Source organism: Tamandua tetradactyla, chromosome 19 (genome assembly GCF_023851605.1).
Source record: "Tamandua tetradactyla isolate mTamTet1 chromosome 19, mTamTet1.pri, whole genome shotgun sequence".
NCBI lineage: Eukaryota > Metazoa > Chordata > Mammalia > Pilosa > Myrmecophagidae > Tamandua > Tamandua tetradactyla.
In genome coordinates, this window is record NC_135345.1 from 50,954,803 (window position 1) to 50,974,871 (window position 20,069).

At 36.7% G+C, this 20,069-nt stretch overlaps 1 protein-coding gene across 4 annotated transcripts in view; it reads right to left on the reverse strand.

Moving 5' to 3' along the window:
- Nucleotides 1-20,069, reverse strand: part of TEC (tec protein tyrosine kinase) — a 134,633-nt gene that overhangs the window by 92,034 nt on the left and 22,530 nt on the right. Inside the window, exon 1 of one of the 4 annotated variants that reach the window (XM_077136799.1) lies at nucleotides 2,483-2,729. The exons of the other annotated variants lie outside the window; for them this stretch is intronic. The gene's annotated coding sequence lies outside the window, so the exon portion shown is untranslated. Of the gene's footprint in view, nucleotides 1-2,482; nucleotides 2,730-20,069 lie in introns of those variants that run through there. 4 annotated transcript variants of the gene reach the window in all.

Consider the following 20,069-nt stretch of genomic DNA (forward strand, 5'->3'; position numbering starts at 1 on the left):
ACCAAGAAAATGATTAATATTTGATTCACTCATTGTTCTAATAATATTGGTGTAATTATGTCAAGAGTGCTAAATATGAGATTAAAAAAAGTTATTTTCATATTATTTTCACTTTATTTCAGGATAAAGTATAAATCAAATCTTTTTTTAAAAATCTATTCACTATAAAATTTTGGTCCCCAATTTAAGTGGACTCATTTTACATGGCAGTTTTCTAGCATCAATTCTCCTAAATGAAGGAGTTCTGACATAAAATAATATTCATTTCTGGCTACTTCAGAAGGAAGCAATAATAAGTGAAAATAGGACATGAATAATGTTTCTCATGTGGATAAAATGATTTTTCAGGATGTCGTACTAGGGGAAGATATAAGAATAAGGAAAAATAATTTGAAATACATGTTTAAGCTTACTAAATAACAATATATGTTTCTTGGCTACAATATTCTAAATTTTTTATAATTTTTATTGGGGTGAAATATATAAAACATAAAATATGCCAATTTAGCCATTTTTAAGTGTGCAATTCAGGGTATAAATTGTGTTTAATAAGAAACATTTGTCTGTGTCTATATATACTTCTCTGATTTTCAAAATAGGAATAAAGACTCCAAGTCATTATTGCATTCAGTTTTTTTTTTTTTTACAGAAGGAAAAAGGTTCTTTAACAAAAAATTTCAAAAACAAAAACAAAGAGAGAGATGGAAAAGGAGCCTACAAATGTTTGAAGTCCTAGGGACATCTCAACCAGCTGAAATGTATGAGACAACTGTGGCAATTTGAATACTAACTGGTTATTAATTCTATTAAGACTGATTTCTTAAGTTTTATTTGATGATATTAAAGGTTGAGATGTTAAGACAGTTCTAGGTTTGGAGTATTTGAGGGGTGTGGGGGTTTTTTGGCATGCTAATAGTATTGCGATTGTGTTTTTAAGAGTTCTTATCTTTTAGAGATACAGACTGAAATACAGATAAAATGATGTCTGTAATTTGCTTCATAATCTGGTAGGGGTGCATGAGAGTATAGACAAAATAAAATTGTCCATGAGCTGATAACTGTTGGAGCTAAGTGGATACAGGAGGTTCATTATGCCATTCCACTTTTGTATATATTTGAAATCTTCCATAATAAGAAGTTTTTAAAATATGTTTAAGTATATGGGAATATATAACACAGTAAATTTTGTGGTAGGTAATGTCTGTGACTAACTGTACAAATATTAAAAAGTTCTCTCATGAACTAGAACAAATGTATGACACTACTACAAGGAGTTAATAATAAAGGGGTATATGGAGGAAAATGTACCTATTGCAAACTATGGATTATATTTAACAGTAATATTCTAATGCTCTTCCATCAACAGTAACAAATGTACTATACCAATACTATGGTTCAATAATAGGGGGGAAAATATGTTTAAGTGAATAACATGGTTTCTCAATGTCCCAGTCATCTATCACTTTGGACTTGGTAAGAAAGAGAACAGAAAGAAGTAAAAGGAAGAAGGGAAGGAAGCAAGGGAGTAAAAGAACCAAGACAAACAAATAAAAAAAGAAAGAAAGGGTGATGGGTTCTCCTTCCTCAAGGACTATTATTACTCTACCTCATCTCAAACCTTCTTCCAAAGCACAACTGTTGCTTCTGGTGAATCAGTCAAGCCTCATGATAATGTGATGTGACACTTCCTCTTCTCCTACAAACAGGAATATGTGGTTTCTAGCAGTCAAAAATAAAACCACAGTCTAATGCAACATTAATCCTGTTTTCACTCCTATCTTCATTCCACTTCCTTTCCTTGTCTTTTTCCTGTTCAAATTTCAGGGAGGCAAAGCAGTTTGCTTTTCAACTCCACAGCATAATTAAAGGACAATTCTGTACAGACTAACAAAATACTAAAATGCAGTGGACAGTCAGGCAAAATGGGTATATCCAAATCACAGCCTATTTATTAAAGAATCATTAGAAAGACCACCAGAAGTCAACATCACAACTGAAGTTATAGGGTATAGTATTAAGCAACAAGGCAAATGTGACCAGAGAAATATTTCACTCTTACTTCTAAGGTTTACTGGGATCAGTTTGTAAAGAATATCTAAAACTGAAACATTCACTGTTACAGACCTGATCTCTAAGAGAAAAAAAAAATACTACTTGCATAGAAAACAATCTCATACATCACTGTAATAAATAAAAATTACTAACTACACTAAAAAGGTGTCATAGATAGAAGCCATGATTCTAACTACTGCTTAGAAAACTTTTAACAAACATTTTCCATATGTCCAATTTCTGATTAAGCAATTTAATCGTGGGCTTTGCCTGTTTACACTTGTTGCCAGAATGAAATATGCCAGAAACGGAATGGCTTTTAAAAAGAGGAATTTAGTAAGTTGCTAGTTTACAGTTCTAAGGCCAAGAAAATGTCCCAATTAAAATAAGTCTATAGAAATGCCAATCTAAGGCATGCAGGGAAAGATACCTTGGTTCAAGAAGGCCAATGAAGTTCAGGGTTTCTCTCGCAACTGGAAAGGCACATGGTGAACACGGTCAGGGGCTTCTCTCCTGGCTGAAAGGGCACATGGCGAACACAGCATCATGTGCTAGCTTCCTCTCCTGGCTTCCTGTTTCATGAAGCTCCCCGGGAGGCTTTTTTTTTTTTAAAAAATACCAAAAAACACCAAACAAATGCAAGCATTCTTAACTTTTGATCATTCCATTCTACATATATAATCAGTAATTCACAATATCATCACACAGCTGCATATTCATCATCATGATCATTGCTTGGAACATCTGCATCTATTCAGAAAAAGAAATAAAAAGAAAACAGAAAAAAATTCATACATACCATACCCACACCCCTCCCCCCCTCACCGATCACCAGCATTTCACTCTAAATTTATTTTAATATTTGTTCCCCCTATTATTCATCTTTATTCCATATGTTTTACTCATGTGATGATAAGGTAGATAAAAGAAGCCTCACACACAAGGTTTTCACAATCACACAGTCAATTTGTGAAAGCTATATCATTATATAATCATCTTCAAGAAACATGGTTACTGGAACACAGCTCCACATTTTCAGGCAGTTCCCTCCAGCCTCTCCATTACATCTTGACTAACAAGGTGATATCTACTTAATGCGTAAGAATAACCTCCAGGATAACCTCTTGACTCTGTTTGGAATCTCGCAGCCATTGACACTTAATTTTTTCTCATTTCACTCTTTCCCCTTTTGGCCGAGAAGGTTTTCTCAATCCCTTGATGCTGAGTCTCATCTCATTCTAGGATTTCTGTCCCATGCTGCCAGGAAGGTCCACACACCTGGGAGTCATGTCCCACGCAGACAAGAGAAGGGTGGTGAGTTTGCTTGTTCTGTTGGCTGGAGAGAGAGGCCACATCTGAGCAACAAAAAAGGTTCTCTTGGGGGTGACTCTTAGGCCTAATTTTAAGTAGGCTTGACCTATCCTTTGTGGGGTTAAGTTTCATATGAACAAACCCCAAGATTGGGGGCTCAGCCTATAGCTTTGATTGTCCACACTGCTTGTGAGAATATCAAGAATTCAACTTGGGGAGGTTGAATTTTCCCCCTTTCTCATCATTTCCCGAAGGGGACTTTACAAATGCTTTTTTATTCACTGTTCAAATCACTCTGGGATTTATGGGGGCATCACTCTGGACAAACCAACAAAACCTCATGTCCTACTCAAGATTCCATGTATTTATGGTGTTCAATTAAGCTGTCTACATAAGTTATATTAGGAAATGCACTAGTCAAAATATAGATTTTGTACCAAATAAGCATTTTTTGCTTTAGTCTCACACATAAGGTGTTTTGGTTTGCTAGCTGCTGGAATGCAATATACCAGAAACGGAATGGTTTTTAAAAAGGGGAATTTAATGAGTTGCTAGTTTACGGTTCTAAGGCCGAGAAAATGTCCCAATTAAAACAAGTCTAAAGAAATGTCCAATCAAAGGCATCTAGGGAAAGATACCTTGGTTCAAGAAGGCCAATGAAGTTCAGGGTTTCTCTCTCAAGTAAGAAGGCACATGGCGAACACAGTCAGGGCTTCTCTCTCAGCTGGAAGGGCACATGGCGAACATGGCGTCATCTGCTAGCTTTCTCTCCTGGCTTCCTATTTCATGAAGCTCCCCGGGAGGTGTCTTTCTTCTTCATCTCCAAAGGTCGCTCTCTGCTTTGTAGTGCTGCTCTCTCTGAATCTCTCTGAATCTCTCATTCTCCAAAATGTTTCTTCTTTTATAGGACTTCAGAAACTAATCAAGACCCACTCAAATGGGTGGAGACATGTCATCCCCTAATCCAGTTTAACAACCATTCTTAACTAAATCACATCAACCAGGGAGATGATCTCATTACAGTTTCAAACATACAGTATTGAATAGAGATTATTCTACCTTTATGAACTGGGATTTATATTAAAACATGGCTTTTCTTAGGGGGCATGCTTCCTTTCGAACCAGCACATAAGGTAAAACTTTAAAATATTAAGTATCATCTATTTTCAGCACCCTGCAGTAATGACATTCCTTTGTTCTTCCTCATGCAAAAACATTTTTTAAATTTGTACATTTAGTCACTATCATTATACACTCTAGGCATTCCTAGATTATAGCATCTCAGTCTTTATCATCTACCTTTCTTTTTGATTTCATTTATGCCCCCAGCCCTCCTCCTCCTATCATTCTCACATTCAGTTTCATTCAGTGTTTTAACATTATTGTACTAGTTAGGTAGTATTGTGCTGTTCATTTCTGAGTTTTTACATTCAGTCCTGTTGGACATTCTGTATCCATTCAGCTCCAATTACCCAATATCTTACCCTATTTCTACCTCTTGATGGTCTCTGTTACCAATGAAATTCTCCAAGTTTATTCACTGATGTCAGTTCATATCAGTGAGACCATACAGTATATGTCCTTTTGATTCTGGCTAATCTCACTCAGCATAATGTCCGTAAGGTCCATTCATGTTGTTACATACTTCATAACTTTATTCTGTCTTACAGCTGCATAATATTCCATCATATGTATATACCACAGTTTGTTTAGCTGGTCATCTGTTGATGGACATTTTGGCTATTTCCATCTCTTCGCAATTGTAAATAATGCTACTGTAAACACTGGTGTGCAAATATCTGTTTGGGTCTTTGTTCTCATGTCCTTTGAGTAGATACCTAGTAATGGTACTACCGAGTCATATGCAATTCTATATTTAGCTTTTTGAGGAACCACCACACTGCCTTCCACAGCAGTTGTACCATTTAACATTCCCACCAACAGTGGACAAGTGTGCCTCTTTCTCCACATCCTTTCCAGCATTCGCCATTTTCTGTTTTGTTGATAATGGCCATTCTGGTGGGTGTGAGATGATATCTCATTGTGGTTTTGATTTGCGTTTCTCTAATAGCCAGGGAAGTTGAGCATCTCTTCATGTGCCTTTTGGCCATTTGTATGTCCTCTTCTGAGAAGTGTCTGTTCAAGTCTTTTGCCCATTTTGTAATTGGGTTGGCTGTCGTTTTGTTGTTGAGTTGAACAATCTCTTTATAAATTCTGGACACTAGACCTTTATCTGATATATGGTTTCCAAATATTGTTTCCCATTGTGTAGGCTGTCTTTTTACTTTCTTGACAAAGTTCTTTAATGTGCAAAAGTGTTTAATTCTGAGGAGTTCCCATTTCTTCCTTTCTTTCTTCAATGCTCTTGCTCTGGGTGTAAGGTCTCAGAAATCGCTTCCTAGTATAAGATTTATAAGATATCTCCCTACATTTTCTTCTAACAGTTTTATGGTCTTAGATCTAATGTTTAGGTCTTGGATCCATTTTGAGTTTGTATAGAGTGTGAGATATGGACCCTCTTTCATTCTTTTGCATATGGATATCCAGTTCTGTAGGCACCAGTTATCGAAGAGACTGTTCTGTCCCAGATGAGTTGGCTTGACTGCCTTATCAAAGATCAATTGTCCATAGATGAGAGGGTCTTTATATGAACACTCTATTTGATTTCATTGGTCAATATTTCTATCTTTATGCCAGTACCATGCTGTTTTGACCATTGTAGCTTCATAATATGCCTTAAAGTCAGATAGCATGAGACCTCCAACTTCATTTTTTTTTCTCAGGATACTTTTAGCTATTCAGTGCACCTTGTTCTTCCAGATAAATTTGGTTATTGGTGTTTCTAGTTCTGAAAAGTAAGTTGTTGGGATTTTAATTGGTATTGCATTGAATCTGTAAATCAAGTTAGGTAGAATTGACATCTTAACTACATTTAGTCTTCCAATCCATGAACATGGTATGCCCTTCCATCTATTTAGGTCTTCTGTGATTTCTTTTAACGATTTCTTATAGTTTTCTTTGGATAGGTCTTTTGTGTCTTTAGTTAAATTTATTCCTAAATATTTTATTCTTTTGGTTACAATTGTAAATGGAATTCTTTTCTTGATTCCCCCTCAGACTGTTCATTACTAGTGCATAGAAACACTACAGATTTTTGAGTGTTGATCTTGTAACCTGCAACTTTGCTGTACTCATTTATTAGCTCGAGTAGTTTTGCTGTGGGTTTTTCAGGGTTTTCAACATATAGTATCATATCATCTGCAAACTGCGAGAGTTTTACTTCTTCCTTTCCAATTTTGATGCCTTATATTTCGTTTTCTTGTCTAATTGCTCTGGCTAGAACTTCCAACACAATGTTGAATAACAGTGGTGATACTGGACATCCTTGTCTTGTTCCTGATCTTAGGGGGGAAGTTTTCAGTTTGTCCCCATTGAGGATGATGTTAGTTGTGGGTTTTTCATATATTTCCTTTATCATTTTGAGGAAGTTTCCTTCTATTACTATCCTTTGAAGTATTTTCAACAGGAAAGGATGCTGAATTTCGTTAAATGCCTTTTCTGTATCAACTGAGATGATCATGTGGTTTTTCTGCTTTGATTTGTTGATATGTTGTATTACAGTAATTGATTTTCTTATGTTGAACCATCCTTGCATACCTGGGATGAATCCTACTTGGTCATGATGTATAATTCTTTTAATGTGTTGCTGGATTCAATTTGCTAGAATTTTGTTGAGGATTTTTGCATCTATATTCATTAGAGAGGTTGGTCTGTAGTTTTCTTTTTTTGTAATATCTTTGCCTGGCTTTAGTATAAGGGTGATGTTGGCTTCATAGAATGAGTTAAGTAGCTTTCCCTCCTCTTCAGTTTTTTTTTGAAGACTTTGAGCAGGACTGGTACTAACTCTTTCTGGAATGTTTGGTAGAATTCACCTGTGAAGCCGTGTGCTCCTGGATTTTTCTTTTTGGGGAGATTCTTTTAAATGTATATATATATATTAATTAAAACTATATATTACAAGAAAGAAACACAAACATTCTTAACATATGATCATTCCATTCTACATATACAATCAGTAATTCACAGTATCATCACATAGTTGCATATTCATCATGTTCATTTCTTAGAACATTTGCATCAATTCAGAAAAAGAAATAAAAAGAAAACAGAAAAATAAAATGAAAACAGAAAAAAAAATTTTACATACCATACCCTTTATCCCTCCCTTTCATTGATTACTAGCATTTTAAATTAAATTTATTTTAACATTTGTTCCCCCTATTATTTATTTTTATTCCATATGTTCTACTCGTCTGTTGACAAGGTAGATAAAAGGAGTTTCAGACACAAAGTTTTCACAATCACGCAGTCACATTGTGAAAGCTATATCATTATATATTCATCATCTAGAAACATGGCTACTGGAACACAGGTCTACATTTTCAGGCAGTTCCCTCTAGCCTCTCCATTATATCTTGGATAACAAGGTGATATCTACTTAATGTGTAAGAATAACCTCCAGGATAAGCTCTGGACTGTGTTTGGAATCTCTCAGCCATTGATACTTTGTCTCATTTCACTCTTCCCCCTTTTGGTCTTGGGGAGCTTCTTAATGACTGATTTAATTTCTTCACTTGTGATTGGTTTGTTGAGGTCATCTATTTCTTCTCGAGTCAAAGTTGGCTGTTCATGCCTTTCTAGAAAGATGTCCGTTTCATCTACATTATCTCATTTAATAGCATAAAGTTGTTCATAGTATCCTGTCATTATTCCTTTATTTCTGTGGGGTCAGTGGTTATGTCTCTTCTTCCATTTCTGATCTTATTTATTTGCATCCTCTCTCTTCTTCTTTTTTGTCAATCTTACTAAGGGTCCATCAATCTTACTGATTTTCTCATAGAAACAACTTCTGGTTTCATTGATTTTTCTCAATTGTTTTCATGTTCTCAATTTCATTTATTTATGCTCTAATCTTCATTATTTCTTTCCTTTTGCTTGCTTTGAGGTTAGTTTGCTGTTCTTTCTCTACTTTCAAGTGGACAGTTAATTCCTCGATTTTTGCCCTTTCTTCTTTTTTGATATAGGCATTTAGGGCAATAAATTTCCCTCGTAGCATTGCCTTTGCTACGTCCCATAAGTTTTGATATGTTGTGTTTTCATTTTCATTTGCCTCGAGATATTTACTGATTTCTCTTGTAATTTCTTCCTTGACCCACCAGTTGTTTAAGAGTGTGTTGTTGAGCCTCCACGTATCTGTGAATTTTCTGGCACTCTGCCTATTATTGACTTCCAATTTCATTCCTTTATGATCTGAAGAAGTGTTTTGTATGATATCAATCTTTTTAAATTCATTGAGACTTGCTTTGTGACCCAGTATATATATGGTCTATCCTTGAGAATGATCCATGAGCACTTGGGAAAAAGGTATATCCCGCTGTTGTGGGGTGTAATGGTCTATAAATATCTGTTAAGTCTAGCTCATTTATTGTATTATTCAAATTCTCTGTTTCTTTATTGATCCTCCGTCTAGATGTTCTGTTCATTGATGAGATTGTGGAATTAAAGTCTCCAATTATTATGGTAGATGCATCTATTTCTCTTTTCAGTGTTTGCCACACGTATTTTGGGGCATTCTGGCTTGGTGCATAAATATTCATGATTGTTATGCCTTCTTGTTGAATTGTTTATTTTATTAACACATAGTGTCCTTTGTCTCTTTTAACTGTTTTATATTTGATGTCTAATTTGTTGGATATTAGTATAGCTACTCCTGTTCTTTTCTGATTGTTATTTGTATGAAATATCTTTTCCCAAACTTTCACTTTCAACCTATGTTTATCCTTGGGTCTAAGATGTGCTTCCTGTAGACAGCATATAGATGGGTCCTGTTTTTTAATCCATTCTGCCAGTCTATGTCTTTTGACACATTAAGTGTTACCACTGTACGGGTAGTACTTTCTTCTACCACTATTACCTTTTGGATTTCATATGTCATATCTAATTTTTCTTCTTTTTACCTTTACTGATAGTCTTCCTTTCTATACTCTTCTGCACACCTCTCTCTTCTATCTTTTCATATCTGTCTCTAGTGCTCCTTTTAGTACTTCTTGCAGAGCCAGTCTCTTGATCACAAAGTCTCTCAGTGATTTTTTGCCAGAAAATGTTTTAATTTCTCCCTCATTTTTAAAGGACAACTTTGCTGGATATAGAATTCTTAGTTGGCAGTTTTTCTCTTTTAGTTATTTAAATATATCATCCCACTGTCTTCTCACCTCTGTGGTTTCCACTGAGAAATCTACACATAGTCTTATTGGGTTTCCCTTGTATGTGATGGATTGCTTTTCTCTTGCTGCTTTCAAGATTCTCTCTTTCTCTTTGACCTCTGACATTCTGATTAGTAAGTGTCATGGAGTACGTCTATTTGGACCTATTCTCCTTGGGGTATGCTGTACTTCTTGGATCTGTAATTTTAAGTCTTTTATAAGAGTTGGGAAATTTTCAGTGATAATTTCCTTCGTTAGTTTAGTTTTTCCCCTCCTTTTCCCTTCTCTTCTCCTTCTGGGACACCCACAACACATATATTCACATGCTTCATATTGTCTTTCAATTCCCTGAGTCCCTGCTCATATTTTTCCATTTTTTTCCCTATATTTTCTTTTTCTTGCCAGATTTCAGATGTTCCATTCTCCAGTTCACTAATCCTATGTTCTGTCTCTCGAAATCTACCCTTGTCGGTTTCCATTGTTTTTTTCATCTCTTCTACTGTGCCTTTCATTCCCATAAGTTCTGTGATTTGTTGTTCAGACTTTCAGTTTCTTCTTTTTGTTCTTTCCTTGCCTTCTTTATATCCTCCCTCAATTCATTGATTTGGTTTTTGATGAGGTTTTCCATGTCTGTTCATATATTCTGAATTAATTGTTTCAGCTCCTGTATGTCATTTGAATTGCTGGTTTGTTCCTTTGACTGGGCCATATCTTCAATTTTCCTAGTGTGATTTATTATTTTTTTGCTGGAGGCTAGGCATTTAATCACCTTAATTAGTTTATTCTGGAAATTGTTTTTGTTTTCTTTGCCTAGGATTTTCTTGCTGGATGAACTTATTGTCTGTCTGTTCTGTGACACTCAGTTCAGCTTTTTCTGGAACACTACCTTAGGCTTTGTTTAACAGAGGAGAATTTTTCAGTTTTTGTTTTGTTGTTTCTTGCCCTGCCTTATGGTGCCTTTTTCACCCAACCCTAAGGAGGGTCTACTTAGATATTATAGACCCCAGCCGGATTTTCCCAGACCAAACTGACCTCCTGTCAGGAGGAAAGAGTTACCTGTGTCAGTTTTCCCTGAGGGTGAGACCCAGCAAGTTGAAAGTCTTTCCTGCGAAGTCTCTGGACTCTTTTTCTTATCCTGCCCAGTATGTGGTGCTTGTCTGCCTGCAGGTCCCACCAGCATAAGATGATGCGGTACCTTTAACTTTGGAAGACTCTCCCTGCTGGAGACTTGGTGGAGACAGAAAAGAGGGTGTAGGCTGGTTTTAATGGCTTCAAATTACCAAGCCCTGGGGTCTGAATTCCTTGAGGGAGGGTTTCCACCTGAGTTGGGCCTCACCCCTTCTCTGAGGAAGGCACAGGCTCCAGACAAGGTCTCAAAGAAGCTTGTTTCTGCCTATGCCTGGGGCACTTGCAGCCTGAGAAGTCCTGCCGCTGTATCCAAAGGCAGCCAAGCCTCCGTAGAAACACAGCCACAAAAACCTGTTTCTTTTTTTTTTTCTTTTTCCGTCAGCCCTGTCCCCTTAGTGCCAGGGCAAAAATGAGCAACCTCCGCTTTGACCAGGTTCACCTGAGCTGGAGGCCTATTTTTAGTAGTCAGAATTTGTGAATTAATTCCACACTTGAAGCTTAGTTGCGCTCAGCCCCTGCTGCTGGTAAAGTCCCTTTCCTTTCCCCTCAGGGAAGCAGCCTGTGGGGAAGGGGTGCTGGCCGCCACGGCTTGGGGAACTCACAGTTCTGGGGAACTCATGGTTCCGGGGGGGCTCACAGCAGGTCCAGCTTGTCCAGACTGGGGTACGCTGTGTGTCCAGTCACTGATGTGGCCCCAGGAACTGTTCTGTACTGCTCCTGGTTATTTACTAGCTGTTCTGAAGGATGAACTAAATCCCACACCTTGTTAAGCCGCCATCTTGGCCCTTCCTTCTCCTGGTAGGTATTTTACTTCTTCATCTCCACAGGTCACTGGCTCTGTGCTCATGGCTATGCTGTCCTGCTCTGCTCTCTCTGAATCTCCAAGTTTCTCCAAAATGTTTCCTCTTTTATAGGATTCCAATAAACTAATCAAGACCCACATAGAATGGGTGGAGACACATCTCTATATAATCAAGTTTAATACTCACATTGATTGAGTCACATCTCCATGGAGATAACCCAATCAAGTTTCCAACCTATAGCACTGAATAGGGATTATGAGAAACAGTTGCTCCCACATGATTGCTTAGAATTAAATCATGTCTTTTCTAGGGTATATAAATCCTTTCAAAATAGCACTATATTCTACCCATCACTGTCATTTTCTGACACATTTATGATATAATGTTTCTGTTCAACAAAAAATAGCTGCAAATATATGCGCATTCCTCCCATCAAGAGTCAGAGTCTATCCCAGAGGTGTAAATCTCCCTGCCAACATGAAACAGGAATCCCAGGATGAGCCAGGACCTGGCATCGAGGGATTGAGAGAGCCTTCTTGACCAAAAGGGGAAGAGAGAAATGAGACAACATAAAGTCTCAGCGGCTGAGAGGTTTCAGACAGAGTTAAGAGGTTATCCTGGAGGTTATTCCTATACATTATATAGATATCCCTTTTTAGTTTATGGTGTAGTGGAGGTGGCTGGAGGGAAGTATCTGAAACTGTTGAGCTGTGTTCCAGTAGCCTTGATTCTTGAAGACAATTGTATAAAGATAGAACTTTTACGGTGTGACTGTGTGATTGTGAAAACCTATGTCTGATGCTTCTTTTATCCAGGTATGGACAGATGTAGAAATATATGGATAAAAAATAAATAAATAACAGCAGGGATAAGAGGTAAAACAAATGGGGTAGATGGAAATACTAGTGGTCAATGAGAGGAAGGGGTACAGGGTGTGTATATATGAGCTTTTTCTTTTTTCTTTTTATTTCTTTTTCTGAAGTGATGCAAATGTTCTAAAAAATGACCATGGTGATAAATAAACAATTATGTGATGATATTATTAGCCACTGATTATATACCATGTGTGAAGATTTGTCAACAAAAATTAAAAAAAAAAAAATAGAGTCAGAGTCTATGTTCCCTCTCTTAGAATCTGAGCAGGATTGTGATTCCTTTGACAAGAAAGTACAGTGAGGCTAAGGCATAAAAGTCCATGTAGCTTCTACCTGGGTCTTTAGATTGTTCACTCTTTGGCACTCCATCTTGGAACCCAACTGCTATATTGAGAAAAGTCCATGCCAAATGGAGAAGCCATGTGTGTCTATTCACACAGTTCTAGTTGAATCTAGCCTTCATGTCATCCCAACCCAGAAGCCAACCATGTGAGTAACAGTGCTTTCAGAGGGTTCCAGCCGCGGTCCTTTGTGTCACACCCAGCCATTCAAGTTTCCTGATAAGACTTCAGACATTGTGGAGCAAAGACAAGAGTTCCCCACTATGCACAGTCTGATACTTGCTCTACAGAATCCATGAGCATGATAAAATGGTTGTTTAGGGTGTTTTTTTTTAGAGCAATAGATAACTGCCACACATGCTATATCATTCTTGCCTACCTCCATTCTCATTTCATTCATCTCAATTCCTGTCAATCTTCCTTACTCCCTCAATTTTTTTCCTCATCTTCATTCATCTATCTTTTCACCACTTTCAGTTTCACAAGCCAATTTATCAAAAGGAATCATTTCAGGCTTTCATTTAATTCTGACATTTATTGCATAGCCATGATGTATTAAGAACTATTCATGAGGCCCTGAGGTGATTACAAAGATGAACAAGACACGATTCCTTGCTCTAGAGAGGTAAAGAAAAAAGAATGACTTAAAAACAATGAGCTACAATACAATCTAATAAAAGCCAATGAATGTGGTATGGGCAAAGTGTTTTGGAATCATTAATATCCCTTATTGATTAAATATGTGATCACTTAAAGAGGAACAATTATCTCTCTTCAAAGTATTAGGGACAGCTTCAATGAAGAAATGACAAGTGAACAGAATTTCCAGAGAATCTCGTCAGAATCAAATGAACAGATATACCATTTCATTCACCAATATGTTAATGAAAGTGGATATCAACACTCTGATCTTTATAGCCACTTCCTCACAGGATGGATATGAAAAAAAATGTTTGTAAGTCATTTTATTTTAATCACAAAAGTAAGCACGGCAATTTGGAAATTAAAGTAAAATATGATACATGTTCACTAGGTTCATTTTAAAAAGTTTTATAGGGGTTGTTTTAGCTTGTTAAACTGCTGGAATGCAATATACCAGAAACAGAATGGCTTTTAAAGGGGGAATTTCTTAAGTTGCAAGTTTACAGTTCTAATGCCATACAGATGTCCAAACTAAGGCATCCAGGGAAATACACCTTGATTCAAAAAAGGCAAATGGGTCCAGAACACCTCTTTCAGCTGGAAAGGCATGTGTCTGGTATCTGGTGGGTCTCTGGCTTCTGGACACCTCTCTCAGCTGGGAAGGCACATGGCGATGTCTGCCAGCTTTCTCTCCTCATTTCATAAGGCTTCCCCAGGGATATTTTCCTTCTGCTCCAAAGGTCTCTGGCTATGTGGGCTCTGTTGGTTCTGATGGCTCTAAAGCTTTTTCTGAAATGGTTTCCTCTTAAATGGCTCCAGTTAAACAACCCCATCTTGAATGGGTGGAGATACATCTCCATAGAAACCACCTAATCAAAAGTTACCACCTACAATTCAATCAAAAAGATCCTGCCCAGCAATACTGAATGAAGATTGAAGAACATGGCTTTTCTAGGGTACACAACAGTTTCAAACCAGCACAGTGGCTTTCCACCATGAGTTTTATTACTGAGTATTTTATTAGCTTAGGAAAGAAGTTAAAAGACAAGCAGCAGTCTTAGCTATAAAGAATGACTCTTTCTCAGTTATATAAATTGTTCACTTTACAGACCAGATGCACTCCAAGCACCTGACTGATATTAAAATAAATTTCAATTAGAACAATCTTTCTATTTGGCTTCAATTACAGAATCAAAAACACATTCCCATAGTGGGGGGGGGGGGGGGCCCTGTTTATTACACATGACACAAACTTTAAGAAAGAAACAAAATAAATGATGTTGGGATCCAAGTCATTCCAGGTTATAGAACACTGTAGAATGGTTTCACAAAACTTCAGGAAGTTTCAAAGGTTTGAACAGAAATGTAATATTTTCTAAAAATATCACTTTCGCCATTACTACTGTTCCTTACTCCCTTCCCCAAACCAAACGAATTTTTGTCATTCATAAATATCCACAAACCACACAAAGATATTCAAAATAGATGTTTCTCCTTTCAAGGGTGATATCTGAGCACTAAATCTCATTATCATACTTTCTTTAGCCTGAAAACTCCATTAGAAATATCATGTTCTAGAAAATAAATGAATGCCCAATATTTTCAAATGCTATAAGTTTGAAATTTCTCAAATCAATTCACTTAAATAAGTGATAGCAATGCTTAGACAGCCCTAATAAACAAATTAGTTAATAAAGATATGTATTTGTATGTATATATCTATGTACTACATACAAATAAATCTACATTCTGTTCCACACCAATTTCTCAAAGACATATATCCAAGCCTTTTTTTCCTTGTACAAGTCTTTTTTGTCTTACACAAAGCAAGCAAAAGAAAGTAATATCTGGCATGGTCCAGCACTGAGCCCACTATCTGAAATAAAATACACATTCAATAAATATTTACTCGATGACTTGAAGATTCCACTTGATTTAAGTCTATTTAAGTACTCATTTTAGAAGCCAAATCTCAAAGGTAAGGGAAGCATCTACTTCAGACCCTTCACCTTCTTTAGTTTCTCAAGAAATCTAAGGAAACTTCCTCCTTCAGAAGTATATCCATCTGCATTTTGAATCATCAGGGTCTTGGAATCACAAATTAACAAAAAATTAACAGGATCCTTTTTTGCTCTGAGAGGGCCCTGAGGATCAATTCTTTCCTATGCAGGAAATTCCTTTTTCTGCTGGGCTGGGAGTCCAGAACCTACTCATACAGGAGTCTCTTACAACTTTGATGTGCGGAATGACATTTTTCTAACAAACTCTCATGCTTGTTCTCTCTTTACTGCGCTCTCTTCACTAATCAAAAGAAGCCAAAACCCAAAATGGTTCATTTCTAGCTTTGTATTTGTTTATTTGTTCATCTGTTTTTCAGTCAAACAACGTTTATTAAGCATGTAGCATATGGCAGGTACTGTGATAGGGTCACAACAAGAGCACATGGAGCTTGAAGCCCAGTGGATTCTGATCTGATGGCTTAAAAAGCTTTCCCCTGGCGGGCCACGGTGGCTCAGCAGGCAAGAATGTTCACCTGCCATGCCAGAGGACCCAGGTTCGATTCCCGGTGCCTGACCATGTAAAAAAAAATAATAAGTAAATAAATAACTAAAAAGCTTTACCCTCAAACAGCCTACTCAACTATCACACAGAAGACAGGTCATTAGATTACACGTATGCTAATGATTAGAGATCTCTGGGTTCACCCTTTCAATTTAGACATGAAAAAAGTTTAAAATTAAAGCCCAAAAAAGCTAGGTAGATTGACAAATATTACTTCCTTTGAGTAATACTATTATCATCTTTACTTTCAAAAATTAACCACCCTCACCATAACTATTTTTTGAGAACACTACGTAAAACAATGTATTTTTTTCAAATGTTACTCAAAAGGTAAGCCTTAACACACACACACACACAGTCCTTTAGCTTTTAAGGCTTCACTGTACACAGCATTTAATTTAATTAAAGGAGTCAATAAAAGAAAAACTCTTAAGACCAGTTTCTGGCATGTAAGACTGTGCTATGAGTATTACAGTTTTAATCTAATTTTCATTACATTACTATTCATCAACTACTAAGAAATTAAGATGTGTAGGAGAAGATGGCATCTTGTCTGGGGCCCTTTCGTAAATGAATAAATAAAAGCAAAGAGAGTGGAACCATCATCATCATCATCACCACCTTTGGTACTAGAAATTTAGTGTCCTTATTCCCAGACTTTAGAATAAAAATCTCGCTACATTAAATAGCTGAAGAGCTACATTAAAAATATGTCTTGCATTGATTTATAATTCAAGAAACCAAGAAAGTGCAAGACTTATATATTGAAAATCACAAAACATTATTGAAAGAAATTTTGAAAGATTTAAACAAATAGAAAAACAACGATGGTGGCTTGGAGCTATGAACTGCAAAAAAACATGTTCTAAAACCAAATTCATTTCCATGGGTATGAACCCTAGTGAATAGGATCCTTTGATGAGGCCACTTTAGTTAAGGTGTGGCCCAGGTGGACCAGGATGGATCTTAAGCCTATTACTAAAGTCTTACAGGGAAGGTCACGGAAAGACAGATAGTCACAGAGGAAACAGCCAGAAGCTGAAGGTCACGGGAATCCAGAAGAGTAGGGAAAGGCCAGGGGAACATTTCATGTGACAGAAAAGGCAAGGGCCAAGGATCACTGGCAGCCAGCCCCAGAATGCCAGTCTTCTGGGAGAAAGCATTGCCTTGATGACACCTTGGTTTTGGACTTCTCCTAGCCTCAAAACCGTAAGCCAATAAATACCCATTGTTTAAGCCACCCATTGCATGGTATCTGATTTAGCAACCAGGAAATGAAAACTCCATGTTCATGGATTGGAAGACTTAATATTTTATTGTTAAAATGGCAATTCTTCCCAAATTGATCTGCAGATTCTATGCAATTCCTATCAAATTCCAACTGGCTATTTTTTGCAGAAATGGACAAGGTGACCCTAAAATTCATACAGAAATGCATGGAACCCCAAATAGCCCAAATAATCTTGAAAAAGAAGAAGATGGAGTACTCATACTTTCCAATTTCAAAACTTACCACAAAGTTACAATAATCAAAACAACGTGGTACTGCATAAGGATAGACATATATACTGATGAAACAGAAGTGAGAGTCCAGAATTAAGCCCATATTATCTATGGTCAGTTGATTTCAACCAAGTCCATTTGATGGGGAAAGAGTCTTTTCAATACATGGTGCTGGGACAGGTTGCCAGGGAATAGGGTAAGGGGAGAACTGGAAGGTATGGGGTTTCTCCTGGGGATGACGGAAATGTTCTGGACGTAGATAGCTGTGGTGATTGCACAATATTGTGAATATATTAAAAATCACTGAATTACACTTTTAAAATGGTTAAAACAGTAAATTTTATGTTATATGAATTTGATCTCAATAAAATAAAAATTTTTAAAGAACACCTTACAACACATAAACAACATAACCAGACAAAGTCAAAATGGAAGTAAAAGAAGAAGTCAGAAACCAGACGGCATGAAGAAAACAAAGTGGAGCTAAAGCTTATGTGGGGGTTGGTTCTAAAGTCAGCACATATGGTAAAAACTGAATATAGGTCAAATTAAGCTTGACTATCCCATAGGAGACGCAAGTCACACTGGAGACTGACATATTGTCTCTGGGTATGTCCAGCACAGTATCAGAGGAAATGTCTAACAGCACTGGAGGTTGTATCATTCAGCTTTTGATAAGAATCAAAACAAATGGTACTTATAATTAGTAGCTTAAAACAATAAAAATGCATTCTTTCTCATGATTCTGCAGGTTGGTTGAGCAGTTATGGTCTGTGAGGGCCTAGATGAGGCTGGACAATCTAGGATAGTAATGCTTACATTCCTGGCTCTTGCAGACTATCAGACAGGGTGCCTATTTCTTTCCATGTGCTGCTTCTCCAGCAGGACAACCAAGGCTTGTTCATATAGTTGCCAGGGTTTAAAGAGTAGTAAGAGAGAGCAATCCCCAATATGCAACACATTTCACGTCTCTGAATGCTTTACATTTGCTGTTGTCTCTACGGCCAAAGCAAGTCTCATGGGCAAGTCCACAGTCAATATGGGAGGGGACCTCCCAAGTTGTAGATACGAGAAGGAGACCTGGGGAATCAAGAGGCCATTTTGCAAACAATCTAGCCCAGAGAAAAACAGATTTTGGGTTTTTTGGTTTAGTGTTACATAAAGTGGTTTGGCTTGAGTTTCAGGATTATTTGTGCAGAAAAATACTTATATTCAAACACTAAAATCATATTCAGCAGAGTGAGCTGCTTATGAAAAACATATGCAAACTGAGACAGACTGAGGAGACAGCAGGTCCAAACATCTCCCAATGCACACATCCTCTGGGGCATATATTCATCGAGTGGAATGGGGTACAGAATCACCCACACTCTTTCCTTTCTTTCTCGTTCCCTTTTCCTTACTGACCCACAAAATTGAATTCCCTCAGGTTCAGTTCACATATGCTATACTTCTAGTAACTACCAAAAACAGAATATTTCTTGTAATTGTGCATTAAAGTTGGAGGGAACAAAAGATAACCATGTCTCATAGAATTCTAATTTTTATAAGATACATACCAATTTACCAAAAGAATAACTTTCCTTGTCATTAAATTGCAAAGGGAAACCAGTCTGTGGGATCATAAGGAATAATGAGAGATACAATATCTTCAATAAAAGTTAAGACAAAAATTACAAAAATATTCTTCACCTGGCTATTTCTTATGTTAACATTTGACAACAATTTAGTAAATAAAGCCCTGGTAAAGGCATTTGGATGGAGGCTAAGCTAAATAGGTTAATTTCTGGTTAACTCAAGAATAGGAATAAAGTATAAAAGATTAGTAGGTAATATGATCCCTGGCTTATATCCGTTAAATATTATTTCAAGCTCACTTTCGGTAAAATTTGAATGAGATTTAATTTAAGATTTAACACTCTGTTGTGTGGCAGGTATGTAAATATTATGTTAATAACATAGTATAACGTAATGTAAAAAATGGCATGCTTGTAAAATAAGAAAAAGGCTAATGTGGACCTTCCTAACGGGCCAAGTATTTCAAGGTATAACCTTGTGAATGACCCAGCGTAACAGGAAACACCAACAGTCTCAAAGATTTACTGCTTCATACTGGAAGCAGGTACATTTTGAGACTCCAACTTCATCTGATTTAAGGCCTGTAAGTTGACTTTTATGATATTTCTGTTAAAACTGAGCTACGATTCCCCAGACTGCTATATATAAGTATTACTAAGACTGTGGCAGGTGTCCTTTTCAATATTATTTCTGCTAAGTCAGAAAGCTTTAAAAGTAGAGTGACAGCAGGTGTGAGTTTCAGTTCACAACAAGAATTACACAAGTAGACACTATTATTTTAAATTAGTGAAAGAATAAAGCAGATTCGAGGTAATGTAACATAAATCCATGACAGTTAAGATGCTCTAAGAGAAGATATTGCATTTTTTCGCACCATCATCCTTAACTACCATACACAGAGTACATATCTTAGGAGTGCTGATGAAACTAGATGCTTAAATAAATACCAAATGAATTCCTGTATTTACAGGAAATACATTTTGTTACTATTTATATGAAATATTTGCTTTA